The 12,784-nt window shown below is 44.9% G+C and overlaps 1 protein-coding gene across 1 annotated transcript in view; it reads right to left on the bottom strand.

Moving 5' to 3' along the window:
- The window catches only part of LOC124615493, a 368,325-nt gene that overhangs the window by 44,304 nt on the left and 311,237 nt on the right, over nt 1–12,784 (bottom strand). The gene's annotated exons all lie outside the window — the stretch shown is intronic.

Here is a 12,784-nt window from a genome sequence, read left to right as displayed (position 1 = left end):
TGCCAGTATCTCGTCTCCTACCTTACAAACTTTACAGAAGCTCTCCTACGAACCTTGCAGAACTAGAACTCCTGAAAGAAAGGATACTGCGGAGACATGGCTTAGCCACAGCCTGGGGGATGTTTCCAGAATGAGATTTTCATTCTGCAGCGGAGTGTGCGCTGGCATGAAACTTCCTGGCAGATTAAAACTGATTTCTAACCTACTTTGCAAGTGGTGGTATTGTTAGATGCTCCAATCTGTCATTTGATAACTATTGTACCTCCATATTCATGTTGTATAAGAATTGATTCCTGGGTCTATCTCGGTCCTTTACAACAACAATTTTCCCTCCAAATTTGTTGTACGGATGGGCGAGAAGGCGCACCTTGATGTATCCACATTACTCTTATTTCTACGAGGACCGTTCAGTACATAATGCAACACATTTTTTTCTAGGTTAGTTTCGATTAAAAAATTCAAGATTTGTTGTGGGACATCGTGGAATATTCCCGCCTCAGTCCCTATAGGTCCATGAAGATCCGATAGGTGGCGGCGCCCTACGTTGCCTTCAAAATGGCATCTGTAAATGAGGAGCTTTCCTAGCAGAGAGCTGTCACTGAGTTTCTTTTGGCAGAAAACAGAGCATTACAGATATTCATAGGCGCTTACACAGTGGCTACAGAGACCTGGCGGTGAACAAAAGCATGGCGAGTCGTTGACGAGGCGTCTGTCATCAAAGCAACAAGGTCGCGCAAACCTGTCGCAACTCCTGCGTTCCGGCCGGCCGCACACAGCTGCGACTCGTACAGTATTGGAACGTGCGGACACACTCATTCGATGTGGACGACGGATCATAATCAAACACCTCGCTGTAACCATTTAACGTCCTCCCTCGAGGTGCAACGATCAACTCTGAAATGATTCTCGGCCAGAATGGCTATGTTTGTGAACCGTGAGTGTGTGGGATAATTATTTCTTTCTAATTTCTGCTACCAGTAACTTTTTTATTTTATGTTTAACAGAATACAACACGTTTCGAACATTTTCTGTTCATCTTCAGGCGCTTATACTTACATACGTACATTACGTACATTACATACATACATACATACATACAGACAGAGAAATGTTACTTAAAAATAAACAGTCTTAAACTAGATTAATCTAGAGCTCTTTGTCCATTGTTTGTTACTGTAGCGGCTGGTGTGGCATTTGGGGGGGGGGGGGCAGTGGATGGCTTGAAGTCGAAATCAGTGATGTCTTCTGCTGGTTCTCTTCCTTGTGGTTTATTATGTATGATATCACAGCCTTTATAGGATGCAGATAGATTTGCATCAGTTATGTGTTACGAAAATAGTGTGAAAGCATTTTATATGACAGTTTATCACTTACTATTTCATCTTGCTGCTTTACTTGCATCGCTGGTGTAATGGCGGAGCTACTGATTAACATTACACTATTGCACATTGTATTTTGTCACTGATTGCCAACGTAATTCACTGCACAAATGCAGTTTGTGCAATGAAGAGATCGTTAAGGACGCAACGACTACTGAGCCGTACAATATAACGCGGCACGTCGGAACTCTACAGAGACACCGAGCTGTCGCGTCGCACGTGGAAACCGCAGCTGTCTCCCCGCTACCACCGCGGCGACATCTCCCCCCTGCACCCGCGGGCGCACCCATGTAAATTAACGCGACAGCAAGCCGTGTCGAAACGGCTAGCGGACCATAAAAACACGAGCGGCGGCAAAGCCAGGGGCTCGTGGCGTGCGTGTTCCTGGAAGAGCTGGAGACCGCGCTCTCCAATTACCGTTCCAGCACCATGCGGCGAGAGCATAGTCACAAAGCGGACAACCTGTTTGTAATCCGACAATTCCCTTCCGTCCGGACGTCCTCTCTCACTTTGGTCAGTTTCATAATACCCGTACAGTGGTTGTAACGAAAATAATGTGTTTCACTTAACAAGACTTCCAAATCATTATCGTTAGAGCCCAATGTGGAGTATAAACTTTTCCAATATAAATCCAGTTGATACTTGGATTTGTCCAAAGCGTATGATTTTAAATAATAATAACAATAAAATTTAATTTCAGTTCCCGATAATGCCCTTCAGTCATACACATGCACGTTGCTCTTGGACGTTTACTAAAACATGTAACTAACTTCGATCAAACTGTCGTCTCGGTTTAGGTATCTAGTAAACAACTTCCTACATCCATAAACCGCCCATTAGCGAGGAAACTTATCCGCCTATCTGCAGTTTATTTGCCGGCCGAAGTGGCCGTGCGGTTAAAGGCGCTGCAGTCTGGAACCGCAAGACCGCTCCGGTCGCAGGTTCGAATCCTGCCTCGGGCATGGATATTTGTGATGTCCTTAGGTTGGTTAGGTTTAACTAGTTCTAAGTTCTAGGGGACTAATGACCTCAGCAGTTGAGTCCCATAGTGCTCAGAGCCATTTGAACCATTTTTTTGCAGTTTATTTTCCATGGTCATAATTACCCTACCTGATCAAAAGTACCCGGACGTCCATTTGTAGACATTAATACGGGTTGTGTCCATTCTTCGCCTTTCTGACGACTTGAACTCTGCTGCGGATATTTTCAACAATATGTCTGAAATCCGTCGAGGAGTGGCAGCTCATTCTTTCGCAAAGGGCGAATCAGAAAAACGTAGTGATGTTGGACGCTGGGTTCTACAACGTACTGAACGTTCTAACTCATCTCAAAGGTGTGCCATTGGGTTCGCGTCAGAACTCTGGTAGGCCAGTCCATTTTAGGATTATTACTGTCCATAAACCATTGCCTAACAGATGCTGCTTTATCACAAAATTTATTGTCATGCTGATACAAAGAATCAGAGTCTCGGAACTGATCCTCTACTGTATGCAGTTAAAACCTGTAAAATGAATGCATATCCTCCAGCATTTAACGTTTTCTGGAGCGCAGTAAGGGGATCGCAACATAACCACGAAAAACACCCCTACAATAATTGCGTACTTCACTGTTGGCCCTACTCATGATGCCAGGTAACGTTCGTTCTCGAGGCAGTCGACAAACAAAAACCTGTCACGGCACTTGCTAAATGTCTCCAAAGAGGTATACGTAAGATAAAACAGAAAGCCATGCGCTGCAGCAGAGATGCTATCAATTAGCAATTTCTACTTCCGTGTTCGAGACGGTCGTAGCAGCAGAAAGAAGAGGTAAATTTTTCCTCTGAGAAGAAAATACAACTGAGAATATTTACTATTGAATTTCACTGAAGGTTTATTTCAGATTTGTTTGATGGTGTCTATTCGGCAGCCGGCTGTAAAAGCATTTCATTAACTACCATTTATGACTTCACAGTTAAATGTCGTAAAACACTGCCAGTTCAAAACTTCTAATTCATTATCCAGCCAGCAAGCAGCAAAAAATAGAATGGAATACACTGGCGAGCGAACAGAGACCATATTCCGCAATCTTCGAATCGTACGTAAAAAGGAAAGTAATTGTAATTATGCGTGTTGAAATACTACTTGTATTCTGTCTTGGTTCCATATATCCGACAATGGGGATAAAAGAAGAACAGGAGAATGATAGCAGTAAAAACTGAATAAAATAATGGAAACTAAAGAAAGTTTTCTCCAGAGACAAGCAACGGAACTTTACGGAACGTGATCATAAGTACGTCAACTACAGGTACGATACAGAATATTCCATTGATCATAGCACGCAAAAGCAATTTCGCCACAATATCCTGATCTTTAACCCGCTTAAAATCTTTTTTGCAAAACAACAATAGTTATGGTAGACTTGATTTTTCACTGCAATGGTAAACGATTTTCATATACGCAACAGTGATAGTAATGGAAAGCCATCTTGTCGCGAACGTATATCACGAGTGAAATTTTCCACAACTATTGAGCTTCTGTTACATTTAAGTACTTGACTAACGGTGTGTACCTTTTATTGTGAGCAAAAAACACAAACCCTACCATCGAACTGCCACAGGTCATAGCGTGAGTCATTACTCCAAATCACTCGTTTCCATTCATCCGCAGTCCGATGTCGTCGCTTTTTACGCCACCTGAAGCGTTACTTAGCATTGATAACAGTTAGGTGTGGCTTACGAGGAACTGCTCGACATTCTGCCTCAATCTTTTTAATTTCTTATGAACTGTTACTGTGCTAGTTAGACTGTTGGTAGCACTTTGGAACTCACGAGTGACTGCTTCCGCTGATCGAACACCAGTCCCTTCACTCAGCAATGCGCCACGCTGACCGAGCAGCCACCGATGCGGACGTGCCTTGCCTCTATTTACGTGTGGTCGCTCCTCCATGTTTCCTCTTCACAATCACGTCGCCAACAGTCGACTTGGGGAGCTTCACAAGGGTTGAAATGTTCCTGGTCCACTTGTTATTCAGGTGACTTCCAACGATCAGTTTATGTTCAAAGTCGCCGACCTCTCCTGACCGACCCATTCTATAGTCATTTCTTCAATACTGACAACCAAACACTTCCCGCCTCCTTTTATACCGGCGTGTCCGCTTCTCGTTACTTCCAGTAGTCAACCACGCTTCACATAGGGGTGTCCGGATATTTTTGATCAGATCGTGCATTTGCTTCCGATAGTATGTTAATTATTTAAAAAATACTCTATGGTCCGTACAAATTTGATCGTAAAGGTTAGATATTCGGTACACAGGGTCCCCTCTTATTATGCGAATGCTTCAAGATACCGAAACGAGGTTTTCGGCAAACGATAACAGGCAGAGGGACACGTAATTCTGTTCTATCAATCGAGGTACAGAAGGAAGTGTGGTTCTGTACACCGAAAGAGGTACTTTTCCGACAACATCCATACGCTCTTGGAAAGGCGATAAAAGCGATATAAGGCTTGTTAACTTTGGCACTATGGCTATATGCAAAAATATACGAAAAATGTGGTGCAATTGGAAGACTAGGCATCTAGAATCGGGTATTGCGGTGTTAAAAGCGCCAAGTGAGGTTCTCACTCCAGACTCCGTCATAGCTTTGTTTTTTTTCTTCAAAAATGTTCAAATGTGTGTGAAATCTTATGGGACTTAACTGCTACGGTCATCAGTCCCTAAGCTTACACACTACTTAACCTAAATTATCCTAAAAACAAACACACACACCCATGCCCGGGGGAGGACTCGAACCCCCGCCGGGACCAGCCCTTTTTTTTTCAACCAAAGTTGTATGCGCACATATCTGAAATTGTTTTTCTGATTGTCTTCTGATACGCTTGAAGATAGCACACACGTCACTTAAAAAGAATCTTAGCTCACGCTGTAACCACGTAGTATAAAGTAGAGCTAACAGGAAATAGATCTTATCTTAGCAGCGTAGGCCTATCTCCTTGCCTCACACTATGGCTGAGTCTGGTATAAAATCCCTACTTGGGGTACTTTGTAAACTTGACGTTTTCCCTCGATGGTTCCAACACAAGTGAACATGCCTTAGAGACCGTTTCGTCCAGCCATTACAAGGAAGAATACCAAATTATTCAAGTAGCACAAAATCCTATCGCAGATTCATACAACAGAGGAAATTATAAATCCGATGACAGCAGTCACGGGTCGATAGCGTCCATCTTTAATGAGTACGAAAATTTAACACGCAAATTTCCACCATGAAAAAATTTTTGCTCGGTATTCCAGGCCAGTCGAAGTGCTACCGAAGTACAGGGTTATTGGATGGTACGATCAAAATGTTTTACTACCCACCGAGAATAGTGTTTAAAAAAGCTCACTATGGTTTGGATTGGCGAAGAAAATAGCAATTTAGTTCAAATTGCTCATGGGGTCGCCCCCATTACACCGCCTAAAGAGCAGCAGGAGAGGTGAGCGCAGACTCCCCAGTAAGGTTGACTGCATGAACTGCTTCCTTACCGGTAGAGAGACACCACGAGGCAGAAAAACTAACGGAGACCCGCTTTTCAGACCCACTCTGACGCAGGTTCTCGTCGATGCCGTGTGGTTCTGAGGTAGCGCTTAAGAATCAGTGCGGAACTTTGCTACCTTCTCTGCTTGCCACGAACTGACCTCCATTACTCTGCAGTCAATTGCGTTTAGATTCATATCTGTAAGAACCTGGTCGCGTCGCGAGAGGATACAAGCGACTACCGCAACTGCCGAACTTACGTGCACACGCTGTCTGCTTTGCAAACCGACAGCACAAAAAAATGGTTCAAATGGCTCTGAGCACTATGGGACTTAACATCTATGGTCATCAGTCCCCTAGAACTTAGAACTACTTAAACCTAACTAACATAAGGACAGCACACAACACCCAGTCATCACGAGGAAACCGACAGCACACTATATGCCGATGCTGCTGGAATAAGAGTTGCCAAACATACTAACCTCACCACTCAAATCTCGTTTCTCTCATGCTCAACAATACTTCACATCTTCCTCTCAGGATTGTTTCCTACGCTTTTACTACACTGCGCAAAATAAATACAGGACTACTTTTTTCAAACCCGATAAGTCTCTCTACTTGTCATCTGTCACTTCGAAATTTGGCTCAAAGGTGCCTACAACCTTCCTCTGTAAATATGCAAAAGCATGGCGCCCTGCGACGTCACCCTCGGGAACGGTGACGCTTCTAACAGCACGATAACGACACACGCGAAAGAAAAGGCCACAATTCAAAAGTTCATGTGAGGCTTAAGGTGGGTTAATGATGTCACATTGGCATCAAATTTCACCATAATTCTGCCCAACGCCACTGTGAACGTGTCACACGACGGGAAGGTCTCCCCCCCCCCCCCTTACCCACGTTTACACCCGCTTCTTTCAACGCCTCTGCGATGGACGTCACAACCGCGACGCCCAGCATTGAAATCAAGCTGCTTTCTTATGGGTGGCCGTATCAACATTGTAAACACACGCCGCTCAGAATCCACAGGAAAAGGCATAGAGGGCGTTAGTGAAACCACCCCCTTCCTTGGGGCGTTGATTCCCACACATTTTGCAGTCGAAAATGACATACAATTCGCAGTGCAGAGAGCAATATGTCGTCGTTCTTGTCAATTTTCGACTTTGCTGACATCCTTCAGGCGATTCAACCCTTCTCTAAGGACACTGTGGGCCAGTAACCCAGCTGAACGCGATTCCACGCCTTTGGGCTGCATTGCGACTGTAGTTTCTGCTCTGGTGTACAGTATGGAACCAATAGGGGCTGTTTAAAACCATTCGACGAAATTTAAACGGGATCCACAGCAACAATGAGTGCTTATGCTTTTTCAGTCCTCCAGTTTCGCGCCCTTGTGTAATCACAGACACATGCTTGAATAAAACGGCAGAGGGTCCTTCAAAAGCACCCCACTACGGCAACACCGCCGGTGACACCAATCCGTCTTTGTCGAGCACTTTAAAAATGTACCTCTAGAGACAGAGCCCGTGGCGACAGACCCAGGTGCCTGCACGCAGGCTACGCAGCTGCTCTTGCGCCACTACGCTGCTGCTCTTGCCCCTGCCAGTAGGCCATCATAAATCATATGGTGTCCAAGGGATTGCCTGTCTGCAGGCGCCTAGGACTTCGTAAAAGATTCTGTCTATATACACTGAAGTGCCAAAGAAACTGGTATAGGCATCCGCATTCAGATACAGCGATATGTAAACAGGCAGAACAAAGCGTCGCACTGGGCAACGCCTATATAAGACAACAAGTGTCTGGTGCTGTTGTTACGTAGATTACTACTGCTACAATGGCGGGGTATCAAGATGTGAGTGAGTTTGAAAGTGGTTTTATAGTAGGTGCACGAGCGATGTGACACAGCATCTCCGAGGCAGCGATGAAGTGGGGATTTTCCCGTACGACCATTTCACGAGTGTACCGTGAATATCCGGAATCCGGTAAAATATCAAATCTCCGACATCAATGCGGCCGGAAAAAGATTCTGCAAGAACGGGACCAACGACGACTGAAGAGAATCGTTCAACGCGACAGAAGTGCAGCCCTTCATCAAATTGCTGCAGTTTTCAATGCTGGGCAATCGGCAAGTGTCAGCGTGTGAACCATTCAACGAAGCATCATCGATATGGGCTTTCGGAGCCGAAGGCCCACTCGTTTACCCTTGACGACTGCACTACACAAAGCTTTACGCCTCGCCTGGTCCCGTCAACACCGACACTGAACTGTTGATGACTGGAAACAGGTTGCCTGGTCGGACGAGTCGCGCTTCAAATTGTATCGAGCGGATGGACGTGTACGGTATGGAGACAACCGCATGAATCCATGGACCCTACATCTCAGCAGGGGACTGTTCAAGCTGGTGTAGGCTCCGTAATGATGTGGAGCGTGTACAGTTGTAGTGATATGGGATCCTTGATACGTCTAGATACGACTCTGACAGGTGACATGTACTTAAGCATCATATCTGATCATCTGCATCCATTCAAGTGCGTTGTGCATTCCGACGGACTTGGAAAATTGCAGCAGGATAATGCGACACACCAACGTCCAGAGTGGCTACGGAGTGGCTCCAGGAACACTCTTCTGTGTTTAAACAATTCCGCTGCCCACCAAGCTCCCCAGACATGAACATTACTGAGAATATCTGGGATGCCTTGCAACGTGGTTTTCAGAAGAAATCTTCATCTCCTCGTACTCTTGCAGATTTATGGACAGCCCTGCAGGATTCATGGTGTCAGTTCTCTCCAGCAATACTTCAGACATTAGTCGAGTCCATGCCACGTCGTGGTGCGGCAGTTCTGCGTGCTCGTGGCGATATTAGGCAGGTGTACCAGTTACTTTCGCTCTTCTGTGTAGGTAAATTTTTAATGTGCTCAATAAAGGCAGGTGGGTGACACCGAAGATGTTGCCGAAGTGGGATGTCTTAGAAGGGCCCTTTGCCATTTTACTTATGCATGTGTCAACGTCACATCCTTCTGTGATCACTCCACAGAAGGCAGCTAAACAGGAGGGATAAGCACCGTTCACTGCTTTGGATTGTGTTCATATTTCGTCGAATGGTTTTGAACGGACGCCAGAGCAAAAACTGCAGTCGCATTGATTTTTCAGAAAAAGCACAGCACATCTCATTTCCCACGTTATGTGCAAATAACCAAACCCGTGATTTATCGAAATTCGTAATTTTATGCAATGACACTAAAGCACCTGAAATAAGCACTGTACATCCCGAGAATGGACCGTGGATCAGTGGATAAGTCTCACCTGACTTGACGAATCAGGTTTCGTTTTACACCAGCTCGATGATCGTGTCCGGATGCGCCATAGTTCAAGCGAACGGCCACAAGAAACATTTTTCGCGCCACGGACGAAGGCCGGTGGGTACAGCATTATGCTACGGGTAACATTCAGGTGGACTTCCGTGGGACCTGTGATAGTAACACACTATCATCATAACAGCTGTGGACAACGGGAACGTTATTGCACACCACACGTATCGTTTCACGCTTGACGTCTGCCACGACAGCAATGGTATCCTCCAGTAGCATAACTGTCCTTAACACAAGACCAAAATCGTGCTGCAGTGGCTTGAGGAGCTTTTTAGTGAACTTGCGTTTATGTTTTCGTAACCAAACTCGCACGATCTATTGGGCAACATCTTCGCGCCCATAAACCACCGGAAACCTCATAAGAACGTACCGAATCCGTGCCACGCAGAATCGCCGCTATATTGCGTTCCAGAGGAGAACCAACAAGCTTTCACGCAGGTTGTCGTAACGTTTGGCATTAAAATTCCGGGTAATGTGGCTTGCATTTCCCCGAGTTCTTTCCTTCTTTCAGAGGAGAAGGGTTAGGTGGTCTGACTTAAAGAGATTGTAGGAAGTGAAATGACGGGATTTCGCGGTTAGTCTCAGAAGATTTTCTCACTTCCCGAGTTCTCTCCAACCAAGTTTCTAATATACTCCTATTGCCTGTTATATAACACCATTACACGACGAGGGTCGACAAAGCGAGAAAATTCGTGGAACAACGGTTTTAGAACAGTTGTGACACCTGGTTATTAACGACTTTACCGAATTGGAGGCTCTGAAAGTGATGCGACTGTATGACGTCTTCATACTTTCGACACGAGGGCACAGAACTGGTTCAAGTGCTTGCAACACCGTGTTCACAGTGTTAAATGACGTGACGTCTACGAAAAGCCGTTGGTATACTTTAGGACAACGGTCGTGAAAATTCGTAGTTCACATCATTCACGAGAAGAAAAATACTGTCATTTGGAACTATTCAGCAATTTCCGACCGCTGTTTGTAGTTATATTCATGAGAGCGCTCACAAATGACACAGTTACTTCACGTTCCCGAGAAACAGGGTCTGTCATCGAAACTGCGAAAGTAAGCTGTGTTTCGTAATTTTGGTCCATAAAAAACACGGGACGCTTAGGTCAGCACGTGGCCCACGGCCGGGCAGTCGGCGTTAATGACTGGGACCTGATGAGGTCTGCGCTATATATAGGGACATTACCGCCGCTGGCATCAACACGTCCTGGCGCGCGGTCGGTCATGCACAGGTTCCACTTTCTCTGCGACCGTCAAGGACGGATGCGCCGTGCGCATACGTGGAGATGCATGTCGCTGAGCTCGCGGGAAGTCCTGTTTAGGATGCCGGAACGTGCATCCTCTCTCGCCATAAATCACGGGCCGGACGTCTTGCGGAGAAGATCTGGGCCGCTGGGAGCGATGTTGTAGACGTCTTACTGCTACTGCCTTCGTGCTTTTGGTAATTTTTCACGTTTGCTTTGACATGCTTTTCGCGGTGCGTGAAGTTGGTACGCGTTATATGTGCACGGTGTAACTCTTAAAACTTGCACTCCTTTTATTTTGTGAATGATTCAACATGTCGAAAGTAGTTGTTCGTCGAGGCGAAAAGAGTTTAAGGGTAACATAAAGGGCGTCATCGAATTCACCTCTTCCTTGAGGCGTTGATTCCCACACATTTCGCGGTCGAAAACGACGTTCCGCAGTGGGATGTGCAACAGGCCAATTTTCTTGACAACCTTTACATAGCTGACACCCGTCAGACTATTTATCCCTTCTCGATGGACATCATGTGCCAGAAACCCCACTGAAAGTGATAGCACCCCTTCGGAGTGCAATGCGACTGCAGTGTTTGCCCTGGTGTACAGGGTGCAACCACAAGAGTCCGTTCAAAACCATTCGACGAAATATGAACGCAATACAAAGCAGTGAACGCTGCTTATCCCTCCTGTTTCGCTGCCTTCTGTGGAGTGATCACAGAAGAATGTGACATTGACACATGCATGAAAAAATGACAAACGGCCCTTCTAAGTCGTACTGTTATTGTTTCTATTGATGAGGCTAATGCTTCAGACAACAAGTAACAAATATCGCGTGCTCGCACAGTCCACACATCTCTCTTTTTCTTTTCTTTTTTTTTAATTTCGTCAGATGCTGTCAAGTTTTTACAAATATTTGAACCTGAAAAACACTTTCAGACTACCAAATAGAAAAAACTAAGGAAGCTGAAACGCTTCCTTAAGAAAGTGTACTATTGCACACAATACTTTTAAATAAAAATTGCAGACCCTTTAAAAAGTACGTACTGCAATTAGTTACTTTCAGTTTTCTTATTCTTCTTATCTTCCCCAAATTATTTCATCCTCATTTGGCATGTTCCTAGTGTCATTGCGTTTTTGAGTTTCAGAATCCTGTCTTTCGTTTTTCTGGCCGTGAACTTAATGGAGGTTTATACTGTTCGTACGTCGTCCGTATAGTTAACGATGAATCAACAGCAGTATCAATGAGACCCTTTTAAGGGTGTCCGTTAGCTCCAGTGCCTTGATTTGTTGGTTTTCGCAAATAACGATTAAATTTTTAATCGATCGTGGTTCATCCATTCATCCTACAAGGTAGTAATATTACAGGAGTTTTTTCCGTGCAATGTAACTAAATCGATCGGTCAGGGAACACAGTTCTTCCGAGATTCTGGGCATCCGGATACCGTCGCGGACCATGTATATTTTTACTTAATTACAACTTTCTAAATGTCATGAGTATTCCCTATTCTGTACCTGCTCTTTTCTCAAACCTCCCAAGAGAGATAATCTGGTAGGCCTATGTTAAGGAAAACCTCCATGTGAGAGGATCGACTTCTGTACCCGTGTACTTCTAAAAGTGAGAAATATGCCTCGTCTCTTGGAGTTACGCTTATACAGGTTCGAGTGCAGCACGTTCAGTGGCAAAGCTTGATGCCATTGCCTGTCAAATCTTCATGGCAAGAGCTAATACGAAAGAACCAAGATGAAAAGAGGCGAACGGAGAATACAGTCATGATACATTCGTAACTGAGTGCTGTTACTGCGGACGTCTCATCCCACTATTACGTTGCTGTGGCGTAGATTTAAGCCATAAGGTTAATTCCCACGCTCATACCCAGTGAAGAGCATTGGAAGGTATAAGCCAGTTGGTTGTCATTCTCAGTGACCCTAACCATGATACAGTAAGTCACGCCAATACCACTGAAGATACCGCACGAGAGTCCATCACTGCGTAAGAATTCGTTAAGTAAAAATAAGGATACTAAATTATTCATAACTCATTATCGTAGGTGGGACTGTCGACGTATTTCACTGCCGTTCACTGCACTCATTTACGGTTTGAATAAAGATGTATTCTGGAACAAAGAAGCGTGTACGGCTAGCGTCTGGCGACATCAACTAGTAAAAGACATAAGCATGTTAAAATGAAATGAGCTAGCCCTTCCAGAGAAGGAAACGAAGTATAGACAACGGGAAAAATATCTTTAATGCAGGTTATACCCACATTTTGCTTCTCATATCAGAGTTCGAAAGATATGC

Source organism: Schistocerca americana, chromosome 5 (genome assembly GCF_021461395.2).
Source record: "Schistocerca americana isolate TAMUIC-IGC-003095 chromosome 5, iqSchAmer2.1, whole genome shotgun sequence".
NCBI lineage: Eukaryota > Metazoa > Arthropoda > Insecta > Orthoptera > Acrididae > Schistocerca > Schistocerca americana.
The sequence above is the reverse complement of the archived record's forward strand: the minus strand, read 5'-3'. Positions and strand labels throughout refer to the sequence as shown.